Source organism: Belonocnema kinseyi, chromosome 6 (genome assembly GCF_010883055.1).
Source record: "Belonocnema kinseyi isolate 2016_QV_RU_SX_M_011 chromosome 6, B_treatae_v1, whole genome shotgun sequence".
Classification (NCBI taxonomy): Eukaryota; Metazoa; Arthropoda; class Insecta; order Hymenoptera; family Cynipidae; genus Belonocnema; species Belonocnema kinseyi.
Window position 1 is genome coordinate 33,239,032 of NC_046662.1, and position 10,402 is coordinate 33,249,433.

Genomic DNA, 10,402 nt, shown 5'->3' on the forward strand with positions numbered 1-10,402 from the left:
CAATACGTACCCTGATCGGGTTCGGATCAGGGCCGTTGGAGTTAGCCCTATCGAGCCCTGAACAGGTTATACCGACCGGGACCCGATAGGTAATCGGGAAAAGATATGGCGATTTCCCCACGGGTATCTAATATTTAAACGCAATTATATGTTACAAATAAAATTTTCGTGTTTCAGTCATGAAATGCACTCATTTTTAGACGTTATGTGTACTTTAATCAATGATAAAAGTGAAATAATTGTTTTAAATAATTTTTACAATTATTTAAATAATACGTATTTGTTCAAGTATAAATTTATCTGTTTATTTTTTAGGAACGCCATTAAGAAATTTGGTTTTGATTATTTAAAAAGTGGTTGGCGTAGTAAAAAAATGTATTTATTGTTAATTCTGAATCAATATACTCAGATTATTATGTTTTTCCAGTAAGAAAAGTAATAATCCAAAAAAACAATTAAAATAAATCTTAATGGTATTCGTAAGCAACCCTGCAGATTGGAACGAATCTTGAGCTTCGTTTCTCTATTGTGAAATTTCTTTAAAGATCAAAATGAAATCTACTTGTTTATAAACTATTTTATGCACTCATCGTTTTTTGTAGTAAAAATACCAATTTTTTAATGAAATTTTTTGTTCGTGTTTTTTATATTGCTTATTTGAAAAATGTCGTCATTTAAGGGCACGTGATACTTAGAATATTGTCGATTTTACCAGTTTTAGGTTCCCCCGACTTTTTTTCTAGAATAATAAATATTTTGTCTAAAAAATTTGGGAAATGATAGCAAACAAGCTAACGGACATCCCCACACACTTTTTTTGTAGGTTCATTCAAAAAAGTTTTAATTTAGCAAAATGTGATTAATTTGCATAGCGCTTAGGAAATAGTATCGATTTTTTCAGTGTTAGATCCCTCCGGCTTTTTTCCTAGGATAAGAATTATTTTCCCTTCAAAATCTGGGAAATGATAGCGAACATGCTAACGGACGTCCCCACACACTTTTTTTTGTGTTTTTTTTTATCAAAAAATTTTTGATATTGCTAACAATGTGCGTGTATATTTCGAGGTTATGTGTGTTAGAATTCACCGGAGCGTTACTTCCAAACTACACAATATTTTTGGCCGAAAACTTGGGACTTACAAATAAACATAGTAACTAATCTCCCGGAACTAACCTTGTTTGCAGGCAATCAAAAAAGTTTATTTCATCAATAATTTCCAGATTATCGGAAAGGCAGAGATGAAAAACGACGTAACCTCAAAATAATGCATATGCATAAAATTCTTATACAGCACAATGAATTTTTTTGTTATTATCCCTCAAAAAAGAGTCCGGGGACGTTCGTTATGATATTTTATAGCATCTCCGAATTCAGTTTTTTTAAATTCTCATTTTTGTGGAAAAAATCCAGGGAAACTGTAAGTATCACATGCCCTTAAAGAGTGATTCGAAAAAACTACGGTTTTAATTTTTTCATGAAGGCCATTTTTCACACTATTTCTTTTACGAGTAATGTAAACCCAACAACTCATCAGGGATTAATTATAGGAAAACTACTGTTATGAACAATATAAAATTATATTAATTATTAAAATTCACATAATACATCAAATAAAAAATAGAGAATAATATAAGAAGTTTTTGGGCTAATTTTCCATTCTTTGGTGAACGTTGATTTGCATATATGACACTTTATTATCGATGACACATAGTCAGTTTAACGAATTAATAACCCCATGCTAAATTTTTTTTTATTTTGAGAGATCCTTTTTTAAATAAATAGCTTTGTTATCTTCTTTCTTTGTAAGTAACATCTCCATGAACTGTCTTTTTGTATTTCTCTCATAGTAAAGACTTTTTACATCGCAATTAAAATCATGTGTGCGTTTTAAAATGAATATCTATACATTTAAATTTGTAAATTTCTGCTAAAATGGGAAACAAAATAAGCCTATCGGAGTTCCAAATTCTTGTTTAAAAAAATATTAAATTTAAAATAACTTGGATGACAAACGTATTTTGTAGCTTTAAAAAATTAGCTTTTAGTTACTTTTGGAATGGACTTTAAGCAAATCCCATCATTTTTCTGTGGCAATTGAAATTTTTTCTTATGAAATGTTTGGAAACATGGATATTACTTCAAAAGAAATCAAAATGTGATTCAATGATATTCTAACATTCTTATTTTTTTCTTTTTTTTAAATAATATTTCTCTTTAATGAGCTGAAAAGGAAATAGTTGGAAATCTAATTTCGATTTTCGTTTCAATTATGGTGCATAAAATGGTTCGTAAGAAAGTAAAATTTATTTCCATTTTAAAAGAAAATCGCTATTGTTTCGAGGCAAAAAATTGGCTCAAATCTAGCTTTAGGTCTAAAAATTGGATGTAATTCAGGTGTCAAAAAAACAAGTCTTTTTTTGTGTACTTATGAATTCTGTCTGGTCCACTTTTTAATTAATACAATCATAAAATACAACATTCTAATCAAAAATATATCAAGAAGAGTGTCTTAATCTTCTAGAAAAAGTGTGAATTCCAAACTTCATGAGATCCTAAATTTTTGCAACTAATAAAAACAAATATATCTGTGTATCATTGAAGCTCTTTTGCGGCTCCATTTGTTTGCCTTTCTTTCGTTTTGAAATTTTTTATACTATGGAGTGACAGTTGACGTTTCAAGATTTATATTTTCATAATCAATTTTATTGATACATCCTGCAATTTGCTTTTGTATTTTATCTTCTGTCTAAACAAGTTTTTCGTATTTGTGGGCATTAGCATATATTCACTTCTAGAATTATTTTATTAACAAAGATAATCGACTCATGCTTTTGAACAATTAATAATTTGTTTAATGTTTATAAACACATATTTTCAAGAAGAAAGCATATTATCACATTTTGAAGAAAGAATCGAGACTTTTTTAAATTTACTTTAAGTATACCTCAATTTTAAATCGATTATAGAAAAAAAGCGAAAGTGATTATGACACGAAAGGATGTGATCAATTAATTATAGTCTCGTCTATTGCGATTGCTCTTTCGTGCTTCAGTGTGAATCTAGCTTAACTCTCCTACAGGTCGTGATTCATGACCAACGATGATTTATTTTTGACTGAATCTTTTATTTTCATCTATTATTAATTATCGTGAAAAATCTCGTAAACTTTCGGTGAAAATTTCGATATTTATCTATGTAGTTATTATGCTATCTTCTCATTGATGTATCAGAGCATTCCATAGGGATGATAAAGAACTTCTCTTCTGAAAATAAATAAGAAAAACTGCAGCCTATAGCTTCTTTGCTAAACCAGTTTGATTGGTGGTTTAAAGGATCAAACATGTTCCATTTTTGTATACACGAGCACCCTCCATTACTGATTATTGATGATAATTGAAATACTCTGCGGGATAATTTACTTTGAGAGAGAATTCTATATTTAGTTATATCATTACAAAGTTGCAGCCTCTAAAGGTTAATAAATTGGGTGGTGATAACTATAAATTCGAGTGTGAAATAAAGAGAACTTGAGATAAATCAAATGAAGTAGGGAAAATGGAAACAGGCCATTTTTAACCCAGTAAAGGACATGTGATACTTAGAAAATTGCCGATTTTACCAGTTTTAGGTTCCTCCGGCTTTTTTTCTAGAATAATAAATATTTTGTCTTAAAAATTTGGGAAATGATAGCGAACATGCTAACGGACGTCCCCACACACTTTTTTTGAATTTAGCAAAATTTGATTAATTTGCATAGCGCTTAGGAATTAGTATCGATTTTCTCAGTGTTAGATTCCCCCGGCTTTTTTCCTAGGATAAGAAATATTTTGCCTTCAGAATCTAGGAAATGATAGCGAACATGCTAACGGACGTCCCCACACACTTTTTTTGTGTTTTTTTTTTAATCAAAAAATTTTTGATGTTGCTAACAACGTGCGTGTATATTTCGAGGTTATGTGTGTTACAATTCACCCGAGCGTTACTTCCAAACTACACAATATTTTTGGCCGAAAACTTTGGACTTGCAAATAAACATAGTAACTAATCTCCCGGAACTAACCTTGTTTGCAGGCAATCAAAAAAGTTTATTTCATAAATAATTTCCAGATTATCGGAAAGGCATAGACGAAAAACGACGAAACCTCAAAATAATGCATATGCATAAAATTTGCATTTAGCACAATAATTTTTTTTGTTATTATCCCTTAAAAAAAGAGTCCGGGGACGTCCGTTATATTTTATAGAATCTCCGAATTCAGTTTTTTTAAATTTTCATTTTTGTGGAAAAAAGCCGGGGAAACTGTAGGTATCAGATGCCCTTAATTTAATTCATGCGAGCTGTTTAATATTTTGAGCTAAATTTTCTTCTGGGTCAAACTCATCTAGCTTTGATCTGGGGAATGATAAACTCTTAGCGCTGCTTGTATAAGTGTCTCTAAATATTTTATGTCGTTCTGTACACCTGTACGATTGCTACGAAGAACAACGGTCCACTGAAATGTGTTGATTTCTTAAACGATGCAGATGTGTGAAAATCATTTTTTTTCACAGAGGTCATTATTATCAAAAGCAAAATTTCACTTTTGATTATGAAGACATACCAAAGGTGGTCACTAAAATGTAACATCTAAATATTATTTCTAAAAAAATAGAATATCAGTTTAATAAGCAATACGTTTCTTGTTTTCTATAAAAATTTTCACGTTTATTGAATTGCTGAAGAGCCAGAAGCAAGAATTGTGGTGGTACTCACAAACACATAATTTCTCTAAATCCACATACAGACAACACATCTTGAACAAGGCACGTGAGAGGTCAAACAGATTTAATCTCTTGAGATCTATCGCCTTTTGCGTTAATGGCCATCGAGATCATTTCTGTTCCAGTTACCTAAACTTTCAACGAAATAATGGAAACGATATCTTTATACAATTTACTCTCATTCACTCTTAACTCAGCCTTAACTTTGCCCTGAATCAATTTTAGTAATTTTGTTGACAAATTATTAGATTGTTTTTTATTTTTTGTATAAGATATCTATAGATGCAATAGCGGATTCATTTTATGTTGTGACCGTTATGATTGATCACACTAATCTATCTTTAAAATTCTTTTTGTATATGTGTTTCATTTGCATAACAGAATTAATTATAGTCGTGGTTGGTATTGATCAACTTGAATAACTTCTGTGGGATTTTCTCATTTTACATGAATGGTACACATAATATCTGTATTAGTAAGATTCATTTACAATTCTCTGCGATCATGTACCTCTTTTTATTAGACGTACACGATACATATATTTTCTAATCGGAAACAGTCTCTACGAGTTTTTTTCCTTACGTCATCAGATCTCAGATGTTTCTCATTCGTAGTAAACCGGAAGTACGTGCTGAACTCAAACTTCCTTGCTCTGCAGTATCGTTTTCATGACTCACGAAACTAGTAAGAATATTTCGTAAAAAAAAAAACCTAACAAAGATTGCATTTCTGATTCCAGTTTAAATAAGTAGCACTGAGTAAATGAGTATCTATCCTTAACTAATTGGAAAAGAAAATTCCACCATTTTAATTTTAAACTCTAATCATTTTAATAATTTCAATTTTATACTCTGAGGCTTCAATCCGTCTTCGAATCACAATTGATAATTTAAGATTTGTTTTCCACGTGCCACTAGACTAGCATATCTGAATCATTTGTATTTTATGCAACATGTTCAACATTCCTAATTTATACTCAATCCTCCGCAATCCTCTTATTCCTCCAAGTCTAAACTGAAAAAAGGAATCTTTCTATTTCAAGGTTGATACCAATAAACTTTCGATCTTAGCCATTGCCCATAAAACTCTTCTCTATCACACGGAAACTATTATCAATTGATTAGAAGTTTAATGGGTGCCTGATTTGGACATTTTCCTTGGCGGTGATTCGTCGGTGGGTTTGCTCGACATGCCATAACGCTGCTTGGCTTCCTTCTATTCGCGGTGGGTCATTCGGTTATTTATGGCCCGTACTCGCTATGCCGCGGGGTTTGAACGACGAACTGTGACGAGGGGTTGCACGGAGTGTGTGGCCGGGAAGCGGTTTTCACGAAGGTGGGAGAGAGTGAAAGATAGAAAGGGGTAGAAGGGAAGTTTGCGAGAGACAGAGAGAGAAGGTAGAAGGGGTTGGCCAAGCTTGTACCGCGTGTGTAGTGAAGTCTATAAAGGAGTGCTTTATTGATCTCAGTTTGAACGCGCACTAGGATACTGATATAGTCTCGTTCTATAACGGTAGCTTCTGAATAAGGGGTTCTCCGACTTCATACATATCCAACGTCGAGAATTCACTTGGAATAGGCACTTGAAGCTTAAGCTGTCTCCCAACACCAATTCCCAAAGAAAAAAGTATAAGCTTTCATACTCATCTTCAACCCAATCTTTGGGTCCTCAACCAAAGGCTTAAAACAGCTGGGGAAATGCTAAGCAGAAAGAAATTAAGTTCAAGAGTTCATTCTCTTGATTCTAGGACCTACAACACCATCTTTGCGCTCAAATCTATCAATGAATTAGATTAGAAGGGGCTAAAAGAAGGGAGAGAGCTCAAAATTCTTTCACTGATGTTTTAAGGTTTCCACTTGATGATTCCATGTCCTTAGTGAGTAGATCTGATAATTCACTTTATCACAATGATATGACACCATTTTTTTTACTGTCTTGTTTGCTAAACACACTTGAGTTGGCTTCGATTCAAGCTTATTTACCGTTATATTATAGTTTTGTTCGCTGGTTACGTGTATTTCAACGCCGAAGTTCCGAGGTAGGAAACAGTTTTGAAAGTGCAGCACACAAACTCTGTATAATACGGAGCTATATCTAAAAAATACCTCCAATTTTAGCATCACTAATATTTCTTCCTCGACCTATCTCAAATACTCATCCTGTTGACCAAATTTGATTTGTTTTTTCTTTTAATTTTAGGTGCAGATAGGCAGACATTTTCTGGAAGAACTAGTCACTCCAACCGGTAAGTTTTCTCAGTATTTCAGATATTAGATAGAAACTCAGTGATAATTTTTGAATCTAGGATTTTCAATATTCATTCTGGCAAGGCCTTGTGTTTCATTAGCTAAGAACTACACTTAGAGCAATTGCTTTTCATGGTCTAGGTCACCAGGTTAGCCAATGAAGTATACGGGTGTATTCGGTATATATACAAAATACACATGCTGATACAAAAAATTAATTACATATTTTCTTAACAGTAGTAACATTCGTGAATCCAGTGATTCTCAATTAATACCATCGCATTTCAGAGCATGTGTCATGTATGTTGCACGTAGTGTAGACTGAATATAAATTTGCCATATTGTCCAGGATGGTAATGAGCACTAATGCGCATTGAGTACGTTTACTATTACGTACGCTAACGGTTACATGTTCGAAGGTCAAAGACATGATATTCGAGACCAAGAATAACTTAGCAGCTTGAAAGGCGTAATTAGCAATAAAAATTGAGGTGATAAAACTTTATGAAACATCTGTGACATAAGTGTACAAAAACCCTGTATATGAGCAGCCTAATCATTAATAGTCTTGCAAATGTGATTTACTCTACTTTATCTAATTTTTTTTTGGTTTTATACTTATCCACGGATATATCATCTTAACATCCCGTGCAGAAATCTCGGCCAGGCCGCGCATGAAACACACGCCCAGGTCGGGACACCCGATTGGGAAACCCGATCGGTGCTCGGTCGGTACACGATGAGTCTCATTATAATCCATTCATGAATTTCACAAATGGAGTTTTAATATAAGTAAACACGAAACTATCGAATAGTCCTCTCCTTTCGAAGGCCACCTTAATATTTTGAATTTCCTATTAAGTTATTTTAAGTTAAAATTAACGTACTACAGGCACGAAAAGAAAAGGTTTCAGAATACAAAATTGAATTATGCTTTTGAAAATCGTAAAATTATTGTGGATGGTATCAGTTTCGAGGAAAGGGTTTGTTTTGTATGAACAAAATTGATGATAACCAGAAATATTTTAAGCAACAATTTTAATTTCTTGAAAAAATGTTGTCTATGAAACCTTGTAACAAATTAGAAAAAGTTTTTCGCAAAAAGATTCCCTACAACTTGACATTTTCGAATGCTTCCAAAGAAAATCATAAGGAAATAAGCTATGATTTACGATCTATTAACATTTTACTGCAAATAAACTCAATTTTCTGTCAATTGCATTACTTCTTGAAAAATTCAAGAAGGTGGTTGTAGATAATTTTTTTGCCAAAAAATTGTGCCATCATTTATTAGATCGTTTTATTTTTTTAAATCGGTTAAGAAGAAATATAGACCAAACAACTTTTAAAAAAAAATGAAAATTTTTGAATTAAATATTTCTGGTTGTTTTAAATATTATTTACAGAATATTCATTCAATTAATTTTTATTATTATTAATTCATTTCGACCTAAAGGACATTTTCATAAGTTGAAATTGCATTGTTTATAATAAAAAAGAAGAAAAACTTCGTTTATCATTTTAAACTTCGCGCGAAACAAATTAGATGCCGAATGCGACGCATGCGCAGTTGAGTAACTAGTTCTTGCTGGAATGTTATGAAAATTTGTCCTTAATGTATTTCTGTATTAAATTTATTTTTAATACAGAATCAGAGTATCAATAACATAATCGATTGTATCACATATTTTACTCTTATAATTTAAAAACATTACAATTTTGTGCATACTGCAATTCATTTCTTGTCAATAGATTTGATGATTCTAACTCTACATTAAATCGAAAAACCTTGAGTTCTTTAATAATAATTGAAAACAAAAGAACTTAATCAATTTCATCATATAATAATATTTGACTCATTTGATGGTAAATATACTAATTTTACGTCAAAAAATTTAAATAATTATTAATTTATTTGCGGGTAGGTTTCACTGAGCCCGCAGAGTGTAATTACTTACTCTCATCTTCCTCGCACAGGTTTCGAGGTCTACTGACTGGTGTTTGGTGCCTCTGAACACGTGGCTTACTCGCCTTATGCATTCATAAACATTGCTAGAATATTTTAAACGAGTATTATGTATACAAATTTCACTGCACTACCAGAAAAAAACAAGCAGCACTAGTTCTTCGAGCGCATGGAGATGGCGTTTCAGTAGAAAATCGGTCTGGCCCGCTCGGGCCCAGGTATGGGGCACACGGTTCTACCGATCAGGGCCAGATCGGGAAATCCGATCGGGGCCAGATCGGTATTACGTTTGAAATCGGGCGATTTCTGCACGGGATGTTTTAGTCGATTGTAGACTCCATTCTTCTGTGTGTCTATAAGGATCGATTATAAAATTCTCTTCATGGATGAAAACTCGGGATATATGTTGATATTAGGTTAATAAGGTCGTGTTCCAGAATGTGTTGTTTTTAATATAAGGCATAAATGAAAGGTATATTGTTTTCTTTTTTATTGATATGAAAGAAAAAAGATTAATTATAACTTTGTCAGTTAACGTTGATTCCTAATTTGATGGTATTCATTCTTGTACAAAAATTAACAATTCAGGGAATTTGTTTTGTATGTTGGTATGCAACATTCATGCCGTAATCGAGTTTGGGAATATAACGTTACAATCTCATCCATCCCAGGTGATTTGAAATGGATACAAGGGTTGAGTATACCGATTTATTGGCTTTCATTGCAATTTTACTGACATTTACAATGCACATGGATCTTCTGCTATGTATAAATATACAGAAAACCAATTCATGTATTGATCAGTTTAAAACTATATAATGTATGATACAAGAGACGCATCGATCTGAATTATTGGAAACACGCTCTAGGCAATTTTAATTTCTTATAGTGATTTAAATTCTAGTATAGCTCCTTAGGGTAAAAGCTTCTTGCGTAGGTTTTTTTTTGTCCGCAGAGCCTTCCACCATAAAATTCACTACTTTTACGGTCTATTTTTTAACGAAAACTGTTTAACTCTCTGAAAACAAATCCGAAGATTTTTCCTTCCAGCTGACTTTATAGAGGTGCCCGGACACTGTTTTTAATTAAATCCATTTGATCAAAGATTCCCTAGATAAATCAACTGCAAAATTGTCGAACTTCACTCTCTATTTCGAAAGGAAAAACCCTTACCCCCTCGGAAAATAAGTTCATGGATTTTAAGGGTCCGAAATCGGACTCCAGATGTACTAGGGGGTTGAAAATTGCATCATATATATGTATAGAATGTAGGAGAGATGCGATCGTGATGGTGGGTGGGGTGTTGTTGCGAGCGGCTCATAGGGAATGAGAAGGAGATAATAGGGGTGGAAATAGGGTGGAAAAGGGCGCTCGGGAGGAGGAAAAGCGGAAAGGAGACGGACAGATAGAAGTCGGCGCAGTAATGCC

The 10,402-nt window shown here is 32.8% G+C and overlaps 1 protein-coding gene across 9 annotated transcripts in view; it reads left to right on the forward strand.

Annotated features, from left to right (window-relative positions):
• Nucleotides 1–10,402, forward strand: part of LOC117174174 (bromodomain adjacent to zinc finger domain protein 2B-like) — a 228,757-nt gene that overhangs the window by 39,115 nt on the left and 179,240 nt on the right. For all 9 annotated transcript variants that reach the window (XM_033363008.1, XM_033363013.1, XM_033363009.1 and 6 more), the window contains exon 2: nucleotides 6,962–7,007. The gene's annotated coding sequence lies outside the window, so the exon portion shown is untranslated. The remainder of the gene's footprint in view (nucleotides 1–6,961; nucleotides 7,008–10,402) is intronic.